This window comes from Pleurodeles waltl, chromosome 3_1, assembly GCF_031143425.1.
Source record: "Pleurodeles waltl isolate 20211129_DDA chromosome 3_1, aPleWal1.hap1.20221129, whole genome shotgun sequence".
Classification (NCBI taxonomy): Eukaryota; Metazoa; Chordata; class Amphibia; order Caudata; family Salamandridae; genus Pleurodeles; species Pleurodeles waltl.
Window position 1 is genome coordinate 1,661,261,122 of NC_090440.1, and position 16,224 is coordinate 1,661,277,345.

The 16,224-nt window shown below is 43.4% G+C and overlaps 1 long non-coding RNA gene across 1 annotated transcript in view; it reads left to right on the forward strand.

The window, feature by feature from the left end:
- Positions 1-599: 599 nt before the first annotated feature.
- The window catches only part of LOC138283398 (uncharacterized), a 194,733-nt gene continuing 179,108 nt past the window's right edge, over positions 600-16,224 (forward strand). The window contains exon 1 of the long non-coding RNA XR_011201236.1: positions 600-708. This is a non-coding gene — a long non-coding RNA (uncharacterized lncRNA). The remainder of the gene's footprint in view (positions 709-16,224) is intronic.

Below are 16,224 nucleotides of genomic sequence, written 5' to 3' on the forward strand. Positions count from 1 at the left end.
CCTTTGTTTCATTTTCACTGTGCTATGTCAACAACCATATCAGGGTCTGTATCAGTAAAATGAACAACTGCCTGACGCAGGTTATGAATTACCAAGCACCAGTGCAAAAGTGCTCAGCACTAGTGCAGTGTAAGTTATATGGCCCGGCTTGGTGCAGTCGCTTCCATTGGCCTCGGCGTTTGCAGCGCAGGCCAGGAGATAGGCTTATTAAATCACAGAGGTTCGTTTAAAAAGAGAAACAGAAAGGTAAATGAAGCAGTCTTTTAAATCTTTCCTTTGGACGCCCTTCATTATCTAAATGAGCCACTCAGTTAGCACACGTTTTACCAAATAGGATTTACATACATCAAAGCATCTGGGGAGCCCAGCAGGGACTAACCAAGTCTGACAACATTTTCAAATCTGCAATAAAAGCACTTTGCATCTCGCACTAATTATAGGCGTAAGTAGCTCATGTCATTCCAAATGGAACTGTCACATTACCCTGGAAAAGCTCTCAGTTTGCAGATTGTGTGATGTACGCAGGGCTGACATTATTGGCTGTGAAACACTTACCTCATACTCTGCCTCTCATCTTTTTTTTTTTAGCATTTGTTGGCTGCTGGTGCTATGTTGAGTTTCCAGTCTAGTAATCCATCCAAAGAGCCCACCTAATTATTCTTCAAATGACAGAGAGTTTAGGGACATCAGAAGCAATGATGCTGAAGGGTAAGTGTCTTATGGAGGTCACCGGAGACATATTTATTAAGAAATATGCACAATTTGAATATCGTTTACAGGAATGGGTACCATATGCTTTATTTCACACTGTAACCTTTTCTTTGTGGCTCAGAACCATGTAATGTGTGACACTTTCAGTTGGCTCAGCGGTTTAGATAACAGGATGTTGCATTCTGGGACTTGTAGTTTTGCAGTAGAAATCGTGCAGCAATCACAACATGCAAAGAGATGTTGGATAACGAGGTAAGATTGGCGCAGCAGTCAAACATGCATTTATCTATTCATTTTCATAAATGCAGTTTGTATTATCTATTAACATATGATTCAAAGCGAATATGGGGGTTTGAGCACATACAACTTCTCTGTCGCAATTGTGGGTTACTTTAAGGGCACTCTCAGCGCGAAGGCAGTACAGTGCTGTTTGTACTAATGCCGTGCTGTGCTGTTTGCACTAATGCATCAGGGTGGGTGATAATGCAAGGGGACTCTGAGTGCTGCCTACATCATCAATTCGGGGGCACGAAAAAAAAAATTCGGAGATAAGTGCATTTATTGTCTAGTGTGCAGAGCAGTGGACAGCGATTTGTTAATTCACTAAGCCTGAACCAAGCAGACTCACACACTCTCTGACACATTAACATGCGCACCTATACACGCACCCATATGCACTACCACAGAGCCATTCTACCAGAATATTGATTTGTAAATATTGTGCTACAAAATATGAACAAACAAAAAAGTAACCTGCGAAGGATGCATAGCGAAAGGTAAATTGATTATGCGTAAAGTATATGCAGCTTGGTGATATATATCTTTGAGGTATGCAGATGTGGAGTTAAGAATAGTAAAATTTACACTTGCCAGAATATACTTACCTTTACAATACTTTGGTTGTCAATATTTAGTTCAACTAATATGCTGACATACAATGGCTAAAAAAACTTGAAATGTTTATAAGGGTATTCTATTCTAAAAGGGTTCATGTCAGGTTATCCTTTTTGGCCAGAACTGTACATAAGATTAGATTGCATGTGTCGTCGTTTCTCGTGTAACTGACTTTGAGATAGTTAAAGTTTTTTTGTATTTGATTAGGAATTGGAAAGTAAGTATTCATTTGTAAATTTAAAGAATTAGCAATACACCTATTTTCTGTTTAAAAAATGTAAAATATAGAGGGAGGACCTTGACAATATAGCCAGATTTTTATGCTGTTTTTCTGGTATTTGATACAAAAAGACCATGACTGTAAGGTTTACAGAGAAGGCATTAATTACAGCAGACCCCGAGATACTACGAATAAACTAGCTGAGGCCAATCACCAAATCTCAGCTACGTCTCGTCGTAGGATGGTGTCATGCATTAGGGACAGTGATTAGTGCACTCACTTGTTGTCTTTTTGGGTTGCATATAGTATGAATCACACAAATCGGCAATGGTTATCCAGAATTAAGGTATGTAATTATGATCACTAGTAATCCTGAAAACAAAAGCCTCTGTTAGCCTTACCCAACTCCCAGTCTTGTCAATTTGATCAATACATTACAGTGCTTAATCATTTATTTTCTAGTCATAGGCTCTGACGCGAAGTTCATGCCACCCTGCTCTCTTGTCTTTCACAATGGGATTCAAATTAGGCCCGGGCTAAGTTCACCGAGTTGCGCTATGTGGATTTCTGTGAAGTGCCCAAAAAACTCCGCAGCACAATGCCACAGTTTCACAAGTGACAGAGTGCGTTAGGTTGCTCCTGTAACTATTTCTGCTTTAATTAGAAGTAGGACACGGAGATAGATTCTAGACATTAGCAATGTTAACCTTTTATCTATCTAAAGGGTAGTTAAAGGAGGACACTAAAGGATCTTTGCTTAATGTGATCACACTGAAATGTTTGTCACAATGACTTTTCGGGGTTAATAAACAGTGTACTTCCTTAGTAATTTTCCTAATGCAAATATATTTTAAGATAGTTTGATAGGCAGGTGTTTTATATTTGTTTGCAGCAAGAACTTTTCAATACGAAATGCTGTATATAAGACCACAATATTACTGCAGCCTTTCCCTTTCAGGCTCTTGTACAAAAAGCAAAAGCGAACACGTTAAAGGAATTGTCAGCAGTTGATCAGTAGAGGTTGTCTGCATTTGAAAGCATTCACTGGGTGCTACAACAACTCTCGCACCCCTACTTCTGCCGCCACTCATCACTAAATCAGCTTCCTATCAAAGTCAGGTCAGGTACAACACAAGTGCGTTCACGGCAGTGCACCAGGTTATGTGCTAAAACACTTACAGTGATATGATCTACCCCGTGCCTGAGACCCTCTTCTGCTTACCTGCTAGCTACCCATCCACCTAAACTGAAAACATCTGACGGGTCACCTCAGGGCTCCTCTTTTAGGAATTCTCTCCCTGAGCTGTAAACCACAGAAAAAGACTTCTTAAAGTTCAGAGAAGGGCTAAAGACACACCTTCTGTGGCTCGATCTCTGAAGGCTTTAACCAGCTACCCGTTTGAGTTCTCCTTTTGTTCCTTAACCTCCTACACCAACCAGACGCCTAAAACAGGATGAAATTATAAATCTTTCCATCAAGGTTGCTTCACTACTGGATATTTTTGTGCCGTTATCCATCATATTTTCTCTGTAAGATATTGAATGTTTCTCCTTTCTATGTTTTTCATGACACCGCTGTTGCTCTGATACAACACTTTTTGTTATTAACACTCTACAAAAACCTGCAAGTACGTAAATAAATAAATAGTAGAACAGATATTAGATCGATGCTATGTAGGCATTTGAAAGTGATGCACAGCATGTGAAAAAAGAAAAGAGTAAAATGGGGTGCCAATGCAACAGAATCAAGGGAGGATGTGGTGAAGGCAGAAGTAAAAACACAAAGAACACAAGTAGCAGAACTGAAAACCCACAAAAAGGAGGCACATCTGTAAGTATGACAATGATTGTAAAAGAAAGAGAACTACCTGAGGCAAGAGAGAATCCAAGTATACAGACTTTAAAAGTAAGCAGCCTATGATTTGTTTGAAGGTTTTAGTGTTGATACTGGTAAGAAAATTTGCCGAGATGAGCTTAGGAAAAGACAGTGATGTGTCAAACACAACTGCAAGATTACTAGCAGTTGAAAATGGAGGAAAAGAGTTAAGAGGAAAGAATATTGGAGAATTGGAGAGGATAGAATGAGGGAAGGTGAATAAAAATGGGTTTCCATTTTGGTAGAGATCTGGTGGAAGGACTTGTAGTATATCCAAGAAAACAAGCACCTAGAAATTGCCTCGCTAAGAAAGAAGTGGAGAAAGACAAAGTAAGTTAAATTTTAAGAGTCATCTCAATACAACCTATGAGAAAAGCAGAGGATGAGGTGCAATAAAGTAAGGGCATGTGTAAATAGAGTAAAGGGAGAGGCCCAGTGCAGTACCCTTTAAAACAACATACAGAAGTGGAAAGGAGCAGGATTTTACGCTGCCCGAGGCATGGCGTAGTAGCAATTAAGAAAATAATGAAAAACATGTCAGAGTCTAACAGAAATACACAGATAAAAGGGAGAAGAGATTTGAAAAGAGTGGTCAAAAGTACCAGAATCTTCACAAAGAGAAAGTTAGGAAGAGATGACAGTTTATTATGATAAGTTAGGGTGTTGGAGCAGGGAAAAGAGATGGTTAAGATTACAAGAAGTGGAAAATTATCCCATCAATGACTTTATGAAACGAAAGGAAAGAAGTGAGGCAGGATAATAGTTTGAGGATGGGTCAAGAAAGATCTTTTTTAGTTAAGTGAGAAAAGTGTGTTCAAAATAGTGATGGAAGATGGCAGATAAAATAGATTCAGGAAGGAGAGCAGAATATTTAGCAGATATGAACAGAACAGAACCCAGGGATAAGCAATGATGGAAGTAAGTAAGAGAGAGAAGTTAGCTGGGCAAAGACAGTGAGGTAAATTAGAAAACAGAAAAATAATAACATACAGGAGAACAGCAATGGTTTTGGGGAAGATGCGCGAACAGAGGGTCTAAGATTGTTGATATAGGGGTTATGAAACAAACACCGGGTTTGAGATAGATTGCGTAAGAAGCAAGGTCATTAGACGAGGGTGAGAGAAGAAGAAACAACAATTTGTGGTGATATGTGGAAAAGGAAGTGAATGGAAATCGATTTAGTTTTAGAGAGATCATAGTCAATGGAAGCATTGTTAGGAAAGAGTTTCTAGCTCATGTAAAGCTTCCAGTTTTTCACCATTTGATCATAATATTTAGACCTCTTCTGTGGGTTGGAGTCTTTCCCACTGTAGCATCTAGAGTAAATGGTCTTGAACATTAACCACCAGTGCTCCCCTTGTTAAAATAAGGTCAAATTCTGTTCAGCCAGAGTAGGCAGCTCTGCACATTTTCAACATAAACAAATGCATTTTCTCACATGTGCTGGAAAAGTAAGGAAGACTATTATCTGACTTAGCCTGATGTCTGCTCACAGTTAGAAATATCCCAGACGAGGCATAGACTAAAATTAATGGGGTTGATTGAAAATCAACAGGGAATGCACCATTTCATTTTTGATATTGTATAATGTGTTTGCATTTGTGTTTTATTGTAATCCCAGATTGGAGTGAACTACAAAAGTCAAAGTAGCTGCCTTGGCAATAGATTATCACACCCAGAACACAAATATGAGATTGTTTTGCACATATCTGTGTTCCTTCACATATTAAATAATTTGGTATATTTCTAGGGTTGGGTAGAACTTGCAGAATTTCACTCCACACCACATGAAGTGGAGTTACATAACAACTCTGCGAGATTACATGGGGTTCTGCCAGTGGGGGAGGGGGTAGAAATGCTCATCGCACTACAATTCAGCTCTGGTAGTGCAGTCCACACTGAAATATCAACGCAAATAGCATCATGTAGTGTGTAAGAGTGGGTGGCCCTTCAGTTTGATTTTGCTGCCACTGGAGTAGAAAATCTACTCAAGAAGCAGCCATCTGACTATGACCAATCCCATGACCACACGTGTTAGAAAATTTCGCTTAAAGTCCTCATAGCACCTGAAAATTGTGCTAGGGGATGCCAATTCTCGCTTGGGTGTGCCAATTTGCATTTTGGAGCCACACATTTGTTTCCACTGTTATTGCTTTGCTCAAACAGGTAAAACATTATGCCACATGCCCATTGTGAGAATTTGGCCCTAACTCCATGTTTCAAAAGTAATGCAGAGTCACCAAATTTGTCCAATTCTTCAAGAAGAATTAACATTTCTGCTCAGGCCTATATATTTCTGTGAGCCAGTCTTAATGATATTCATACTTTAATCTGCAATGCTGGGAGTTAACTGCATTGCCACCTCTGCTGAAAGATCAGAGTCTCCTGACTATGATAGGTCAAGCCTATGGAGATTGGCAGAGGAAGAATCGCCTTAGTTATTAGCACCACCTCCAAGCATAGTTGCTTAGACAGTGTTTTCACATGGGAGGAAATGAGACCTTTGGCTCCAGTCACCACATGAATTTTCCTTGAGATGTGAAAGGGGCAAACCTAGGCCTGGGTGTGAGGAGCTTGGATGAATGGAGAAATGTACTAAGATTTCAGAGGGAATTGCCATCTTTTGTTTTTATTGGAGTGACATACCGGAGGGAAGCAATAAGGTGACTCTAGTTGGTTGAGTTGGTGCCCCTCATAGCAAAATAAATGCCACCTCACTTTTTAAACCCTTGCACAGTGTCAGAGGGTTGCAAAGAGGACTGGAAAGAAAGAAGAACCAGTCTGTGCTGATTCACTCCTGCACAAAGGAAGGCCCATGGCTTGTACTCTGTACTTGAATGGATTTTCTGCAAAGCTAGTTGAACTAGCACCCTTCCCAGTGCCAGTGGATGGTGGAATTACTGCTGACCCCACAGGAAAAGGTCCAGCGGCTGCATCAAAAGTTGAAAAATACAAGAGACAGGGAGATTTCCCTGAAGTGGTAGGGGCCACATGAAATAGCAGTCAGAAACTATCTTGGGGTGAGGAAGCACCCCATAAGACCATGTGCATCCAACTTTGTAAATCTACTTGTAATGCACCTCTGAGGGACAGTGAACACTTCTATTGTTGCCAAAGTGCTGGAGGCCATTCAAGAGTAGTTGGGATCCCTAACAAGTCAATTTTCACATGAGAGAGAATTAGTGACAACTGGAAAAGGTGGGTCTTATGTTAAGTCACTTGCAGGGTTGACCATATGTGTTGATAAGGGCTGATATTTTGTTTTGCTCTGAGTGTTGGGTCCTGTATGCTGTGAGTCTTGTGTGGTTGCTTGTTGAGTAAAAGAACAAATGCACATTTGCGTTTAAATGCTAATTGTTTCCTTAGTGTTGAAATGCTGTTTCTGTCCATAGATCTGGAGTTTTAATAGTGGTTGACCAATATCTAATTGCTGTACCACTAGGCCAATGATTGTACTACTGCCTGATCTTTTAATGACTGCATAACTTTGTGTTGTTAGCACTAAGCACTTATATGGGTGATGTAGTTTTAGGGGTCATGGCCTGCTGCCACCTGAATAGTTTAAGGTACCTCAGAACTAAGATGTCTGGTACAGATTTTGTGAGGTTAATTGCCCACTGTCATTGTTTTTCTAAGAAAAGTTTTTTATCCAACATACTCTATGAAGCAGTTGTAAGAAAGATTACCATTGTTGTTTCCACTTATCATTTTGTAAATATTTGTAAATTGTAACATAGTATTGGTTAAGTCCTTTTCCTATTTTAAAGAAAATGCACTGACTGGACAATGCTTTACTGAGTGCTATTTTATGAGTTGCTGGGTTCTGAGATATTGGCCCATTGCACCTTCCATGGTGAGGCTTGGAGTGTTCTTCATCACTACCCTGAGAATCAAACATTCAAAGGGATTCTTGGTCCAGAGTCTGAGGGTCTGCAGTATGGCACCTTCAGGAGACCAATAGTAAAAGACCCCAGATGACAAAATTGGATTCCACTAACTTCTGGGACCTCCGGAACTTGATCTGTCGTAGACATGAAAAAGAGCTAGAAATTAAGGTCACAGGCTAGCAGGATTTATTCCACTTGCCTTCATTCTTGGGAACTGTGTTAAATTGTTATAAGTGAAGAGAAGACTATGAGGGTCATTCTGACCCTGGCGGCCGGTGGCCGCCAGGGCCACCGACCATGGGAGCACCGCCAACAGGCTGGCGGTGCTCCAATGAGCATTCTGACCGCGGCGGTTCAGCCGCGGTCAGAAGCGGAAAGTCAGCGGTCTCCCGCTGACTTTCCGCTGCTCATTGGAATCCTCCATGGCTGCGGAGCGCGCTCCGCAGCCATGAGGATTCTGACCCCCCCTACCGCCATCCAGTTCATGGCGGGAAAGCCGCCATGAACAGGATGGCGGTAGGGGGGGGTCGCGGGGCCCCTGGGGGCCCCTTCCGTGCCCATGCCAATGGCATGGGCACGGCAGGGGCCCCCGTAAGAGGGCCCCAAAATGTATTTCACTGTCTGCCTTGCAGACAGTGAAATACGCGACGGGTGCAGTAGCACCCGTCGCACCTTCCCACTCCGCCGGCTCGATTACGCCGCCCGCCAGGGTCATAATGAGGCCCTATGTGCCAGCCAGGGCTGGGAAGATTTGTAAGACTCAGTAAACCGAGTACTAGGGGAAGAAGTCATTACAGTGAAAGACATACCACTGAAAAATGAGAAGATACATGATACATGATATGGGTGTTTAGATGAATGAGAGTCTGGAGATGGAAGAAATGTAAGAAAGAAGAAGCAAGGCATTGGTATTAGAATGTAGGTCATTGTTGTAAAAATGGAAGCGATAGAGAGAGGGCAGTATGCAGGGGACAGTAGTGGTAAACGAGGAGGATAGAAGATGGTAGCTTGTGCCTTGGGTGTGACTAGAGTATATAGAAGACCCAGATGACAAGATGAATGAGCAAAAAATAATGTCAAGGTAGGAACCTAATCTATCAGAAAAGAGAGCATCAAGTTAAGTAAGGTGGTAGCATTCTAGCTGAAATGATAAAACAATGGAAGCTGAATGCTAACAAACAGGGTGTCCCAATATTATCATAAAAGGAATCAAAAGAACCCCTAAAACAATAAATGATCATGAATTAAATAGACAGAAGGTGAAAACATGAGACAAGGTAAATCCCAAGCAAGCAAAATGGGGAGAGGAGCAAAGTAAAGAAAATGTTTTGATGGTACAGGAGACCAGTGCCATCGTCAGTGCTGTGCCAGCCATATGAATGATATCTGACAGACCAAGAATTAGAGTGGGAGGCAGATGTAGATGTTTTATATTGAATAATCTATGTTTTTTATGAGATAGATGAAAGGGTGATTACATGTAAAGAAAACATCAATATGGGCAGATGATTTATTGCAAACACAGCATGTATTCAGAATGCGGAGGATTGTTAGATTGAGTGTCACAGTAAACTTTATTATCACATGGGATATGGGTGTGCACATACAGAGTCAATATTCTGGGGGGTCAGCAGTTGTATGGATGCAAGCATTGTGAGTGAAGAACAGAAAGACAGCCAAAAAGAAAATGTCTACTGTTAGTGAAAAACGAAAATATAGTGATCAAGTGTTATGAAGATGACCATCTACAGGCAGAGTAACTGAGACTGGTCTGGTGTGGTCTTTCAGTCCAGAAAGGTCCAGGTACCATCCTTATCTTGGCACCCTTCATAATACTCCCAGATCCACCGCTGATCAGTGACGGTAACATAATACAAGCCTTGACCTAGGTTGAAGAATGGGACTCCTTAACGAACTTAAAGAAAGATCAGGTCAAGACACTTCTCCATGGGGTAATTATGATGATGCACCTGAGGGTTAATGCTGCACCCGCAGAGCTCTTCATCAATAATGAACCAGGAGTGTTTCTTGATGATAAACAATTTATAAAGGATTGGCGACTCACAGCACCATGTTATAGAAGAGTTGGTTGACCCTGATAATCAGTACAGCTAAACGACTCTCTGATGCCATGCTGGTAAAAATCAAAGAGAGAGGAACCCTACGAGCCAAATTCAGCTTAGTGTGTTCTAGAAGAAACCTACAGAAACCAATAATGAAATATCAGAATTCAAAGATTTCTTGACTCAAAGTAAAATAAATAAATTACAAAAGGACAATAAGAAATGTTCGCATTTCAAAGTTTCCCCATATTCACAAGACATTTGCACTGCTAACACAAAAGAATAACCCTAGCACAAAGGTGGCTACCGTAAAGGTGATTGGCCATCAAACTCTGACTCTGATGGCAGGAGTAATGATGAGTCTAGCAAGAGTTCTAAAAACAAACAAAAATCTCAGAGAAGAGGTAAAAAATGCAACAACAGCTATTGCCATCATTCCCCACTCCCAATGTACTTCTGACCAAATTCATATGCCACTTCCCCAGCCTCAAGGGAGCAATCAGTGTTGTTCCAGGGAAACCACCCTTTTTTTGGGATGATGTGCCTTGGGGGAGAGGATAGGAAAGAAAACCAGACAAAAAAAATCCAATAGGAAGCATCAAAGGAACTAATAACTTGCAACTTGCAGCAGGTCAAAGGACCAGCTGCGCCAACCAGGGACAAACCCACTACTTAACCTTACCTCATTTAGGGCCATATTTATACTTTTTCACGCGAAACTGCGCCAATGCAGTTTTGTGCCAATAAATTTACCGCCGGCTAACGCCATTTCTTTGCGCCGCTCGGGTGCCAAATTTATACTTTGACGCACGGCGGCACAAACCACAGGTGTGAGTCATTTTTTTTTACTCAAACCAATGTGTCACGTCATAAAGAAAAACAACGTTAACGCGGCGAAAATGACTGTGAGCCGGTTTACGACATCACAAACCGGATACGCTTTTTTTTTTGATGTAGTAGCGTCAAAAAGCAGCGCAAACACTGCAAAATGTGCTAAGGAGAGCCAAAATGGATCCCAGATGCTTGGACAGACCCCAGGAAGATGACAACAGACCAGGAACCAGCCAGGAGGACCCACACAAGACCCAGGAGAGGGAGAAGAAGAAAAGAAAGTTTTGTTTCAGTGCAGAGGAGCAGGAAATTCTGGTGAAAGAGGTGAAGGAACACCAGCACCAACTTTTTGTCACCTCCAAATTGCCAATTAGTAGGAGAGAGGCAATATGGCAACAAATTGTTGACAAGATAAACAGTGTGGCAGAAGTACGGAGAACAGTCATCGAGTGCAAGAAACGCTGGCATGACTCCAAGCGCAGGTGTAGGAGGCTGGCCTGGCTCATATTGGGTACCTTGTGGTACTTACACCTTGTGCTAGATCCAGTTATCCCTTATTAGTAGAATAGAGGTGTTCTAGCAGCTTATGCTGATATAGGTAGCTTTAGCAGAGAAGCTTAGGCTGCACTAGGAGACATGCAAAGCTCCTACTGTACCACTTATATCATATAGCACTATATCATAAGAAAACACAATACTCAGAGTTACTAAAAATAAAGGTACTTTATTTTAGTGACAATATGCCAAAAGTATCTCATAGGATACGCTCCACTAGGAGGTAAGTAATATACACAAATTATATGCACACAAACCAAAAGCAGGTAAGTAACAGTTAGAAACGTAGTGTAAACAATGTAGAATCACAATAGAATGCAATAGGGAGAAATAGGCCATGGGGCAACACAAACCATATACTCCAAAAGTGGAATGCGAACCACGAATGGACCCCAGGCCTAGTGTAGTGTGTAGAGGGTCACTGGGAGTGTAAGAAAACACTAAGGGTGTCCCAGATACCCCACCCAAAGACCGTGAAAAGTAGGAGTAAAGTTACCCTACTACCCCAGAAAGACAGTAAAATGGAGATGGGGGATTCTGCAAGGACAACAAAGGACTGCAAAACACTGAAGGCCTGTAGAGGAAGGGGACCAAGTCCAAGAGTCACGCAAGTGTCCAGGGGGGGGCAGGAGCCCACTAAACCCCGGATGACGGTGCAAAAGGGCTGCCTCTGGGTGGAAGAAGCCAAATATTCTGCAACAACGGAAGGTGCCAGGAACTTCTCCTTCGGTCATATGTCCCATGGTGTGCTGGAGGATGCAGAGTTGTTTCCACACTGAAAGACCGCAAACAAGCCTTGCTAGCTGCAAGAGTCGCAGTAGAGGATTTTGGGTGCTGCTGGGGCCCAGGAAGGACAAGGAGGTCTCCACTTGGAGGAGGAGACAGAGGGGGCACTCAGCCCCCGCAGAAGCAGGCAGCACCCGCAGAAGTACCTGAACAGGCACTTAGAAGATCTGAGGACAGCGGTCGACTCAGAGCCACAAAGGAGGGTCCCACGACGTCGGAGTCCAACTCAGCAAGTTGGGCAATGCAGGACGGAGTGCTGGGGACCTGGGCTAGGCTGTGCACGAAGGAAGTCTTGCAAAAGTGCACAGAAGCCCGAGCAGCTGCAGATCACGTAGTACACAGGATTACTGTCTGGTGTGGGGAGGCAAGGACTTACCTCCACCAAATTTGGACAGAAGGGCCACTGGACTGTCGAAGACACTTGGACCCAGCTCCTGTGTTCCAGGCACCACACTCATCAGGATGAGAGGGGACCCAGAGGACCAGTGATGCAGAAGTTTGGTGCCTGCGTTGGCAGGGGGAAGATTCCACCAGGAAACAGTCAAGAAAGCCGGCAGGATGAGGCGCTACAATGTTGCTGGTAGTCTTCTTGCTACTTTGTTGTGGTTATGCAGGCGTCCTGGAGCAGTCAGCGGTCGATCCTTGGCAGAAGTCGAAGAGGGAAGTGCAGAGGAACTCTGGTGAGTTCTGCATTCGTTATCTGGTGAGATGCCCACAGGAGAGACCCTAAATAGCCCACAGAGGAGGATTGGCTACTGAGAAAGGTAAGCACCTATCAGGTACCATACACTAGGGAATTATAAGGGTGTTCCAGTGTGCCAATCAGAATTGGTAAAATTAGTTACTAGCCTGCAGTGACAATTTTAGAGGCAGAGAGAGCATAAACACTGAGGTTCTGGTTAGCAGAGCCTCAGTGATACAGATAGGTACCACCCAGGGAACACATATAGGCCACAAACTTATAAGCACTGGGTCCTGGCTAGCAGGATCCCAGTGACACATATCAAACACACTGACAACATAGGGTTTTCACTATGAGCACTGGGCCCTGGCTAGCAGGATCCCAGTGAGACAGTAAAAACACCCTGACATATACTCACAAACAGGCCAAAAGTGGGGGTAACAAGGCTAGAAAGAGGCTACCTTCCTACAGAAGGACCAAGGAAAAGATGGCCAGGAACAGGAAGGCAGCACTGCAGACTGGAGGTGGGAGTCCAGCACCGCAGGAGGCCTTGGACCACATGGAGGAGATGGTGGCAGCCGTCATCCCTGAGGAGATCGTCACAGGGTTTCAAGTACAGGGCAGCTCAGACTACCAGGAAACAACACAGATGCAGGGTAAGTGGCATGGGGAATTAAAATGCACAAATGTTAACTGTAAGCAGGGGGGGTGGACATACCTACTACACAATGCATGTAAGTCATGATATTCAGGGAGTGGCATGGATAAAGGGGCACAGCACGGGGGCATGGGCTGTTCAGAGGAAACCTGGGCACAGTACTACACTACACCAACAACCTTTGCATGGGGTTATGCTGCCATGCCAAGGATGTTGGAAAGGTAAAGCCAGTCAAGGAGGGTAGGGTACAATGTAAAACGGGCCTGCAGTCACACGACAGCTGGTATTCCCCCTACATGAACTAGGGCTCAATTAACAGTCTCAGGCCATATCCGCAAGTGGAATGTAATATTGACAACAGTTGCCACTACCACCTCTGCTGTGTGTGCAGGTCAAGTAGCTAATGGCAGTTACGTGCCCATGGATCAAACACACCCAAATTAGAGGGTTCAGGATGACAACGTTATCAATCCCCTGAAATCAATACAAATGTTCTAATGCTGTCAAATGTGAATGTCCATAGTTGCTACAAACATCAGCCATTTTCATAAACATTATGAGGTACACAGCACTAATGTCATACCCATGCTGCATATGTCAGGTTCCACCCTGTGCCTGGGTCACAATAGCTCCAATGACACCCTGCAACATCCCAAATGTTGTACTGCTCAGACAACAGCATTGAGGGGGGAGGACATATGTCACCGGCTAGTGAAATACACCCTCACAGTCAGAAGAGGAAATGGAACACTGCTAGGACCATCAGTGCAATCCATTCCCCAACATCAACATTACACACTACCAATGCTGACATATGTAGTGTGCCATGCCAATGTTATACATAGTATATGCTATGCCTCAGCAACATATAGCCGGATGTGAAATATCTGAGACTGGGTCAGTTCCAGATTGTTAAGTGTGGTGCAAGTACCATCAGAACACCCACAGCCAGTGCAAGGCCTCACCAGGAGAATGGAAGCAGACAGAGGGTTGAGTAGGGCAAGAAGGTGGCAACAAACAATTTTGGCAGAACCTACACCTAGAGGATGTGATGCTGACAAGTGTCCCCAAACTGGCCACACTACATGTGACATGCCGGTGGGGCATAGGCCTGGGAGAATGCTAATATTATAGACAGTAACAATGAACAGGAACCTATATCACAATGTGCAACAAATAGGAAGGCAGGCATGTCACATTACAAATGCCACAACACAGAGACACTAATTGTACAATATCTCATTGCAGAGGGTGATGGCCTTCCTGGGGATATGCGTGTCCTGGACTTCCCTGATGACATGGATGACGAGCTGACAAACATCCGCCAGCAGACCCTCCAAGATGTCCTTGGAACCCTCCAGACCCCACCTTCAGTTGCAAGGAGGAGCACAGATACAGCAGCCATCACAGAGGACCCACCCACCCCCCCAATTGTACGACCCGCCAGCTCCAACACAGCTGAGGACTCTGACGACACTGGAACCAGCTTTGAGAGAACTGTAGTTGGAGTACAGCGGGAGCTAGCCAAGGAGGTGTGGGTGGGGATGGAAAATATGGCAGCCAGCCTAGGGAGGGTGTTTTCATGCATGATGTCAACTGCAGAACAGGCAGCAGCCGTGCAAGGGTGAACATCAATCTTACAAGAACTTGAAAAAAGTGTGAAGGAAATCAGCACAGCTGTAAGAGAGTTGACACAAATGTATTATTGACCCCCTCAGGGTCGACCTGTCTGCCTACCACAATGATGTGGCTGCTATTCTTAAGAACCAGCAGCTCCTTCTTGCTGCAGTACTGCCCTTAATAACCCCACAGTTGGCAGCTACTGGTATTTCTGAATCCACGTCTTCAAATACTGAGGTGTGTGTTGCCCCTTCACACCCACCACCAAGGGCAGAGGAGACAACACACACATCAGAAGATGAAGACGTGGAACAGATGATCTTCACCCGTAAGAGTACCCGGTAGCACTAGTCTCTGCCACCTGGCCTCTTATAACCAAGGTCCTGTGCTTTGTAACATGCCAGTCTTGCAACAGCTGCTCTCAAGCACTGTTCTCCAGCCCACTGTTTACCTTGTCACAGTGCCCTATGATTCTCTCTCACTACCTCATTGGCAATTCATGTCCCTCTGCACTGTATGACACTTCACCCCAGCATGTAAAATGACATGTCCTTTTGCACTTGTGTAAGATCACAATGGAAGGTGTCACACTAATGGACTAACAATCATGGACAATGTAAATATAGCACAACAGCACTTTAAAATAAATAGCACTTACACAACCACTTTGTCTCTGGGTAATGTGACACATCAACCGTGAGGGAGATTAGTGATGTTTGCCTCATGTCAATGACCATAGAATGTCAATACAACAGCCCTGAAAGAATGTGGGCTGATAACTATGCACTGTGGTCTGGATTATACCATCATCTACCCTTCATGAAGGTCAATTCTGAGGTAACTCAAAACTATACAGTAAAATGCTGTGTTGGACAGAATAAGTCTTCCTCAAGGAATGTCTAAGCCGAAAAATATTGCCTTCAAATTATTGTAGTAGACATTCTTTACGTATGTGACATTTGTCACAATTTTCTTAACACACACCATACAGCAGAAATGGATGTGTATGAGTGTACATACAAAAAAGTAACCTGGCTGTACAATGTAACAAATGAGAGGTGTGAGTCATGTATACTATACTAGTGGAGAATATACCATCACTCACCTTATAAGGCTTCACTTGAACATCGGGCTGCGGGCAGATGTAACACAGTGTCCTCAATACCAAATCTGGTCCCAAAGTATGTGAGATTGAAAACATACATCAAAAATTAACAACACATTGGGATCCATAGTAACCTTGAGTGGTGGGTGCAATGGATGGCAGATTCTTAGCAAAGTAGCTCTGGTGTAGCTGCCAATGTGACAGCTCAATTGGGATTTGGTTGTAGGATGGGACACAAATGCAAATACTAAAGAGACACTGTTCAAACATGCCAAGGCCCTGATCCCCAAGCATATGACACATACTGAAAAGGAGTACCTAAATATTTATTTAACA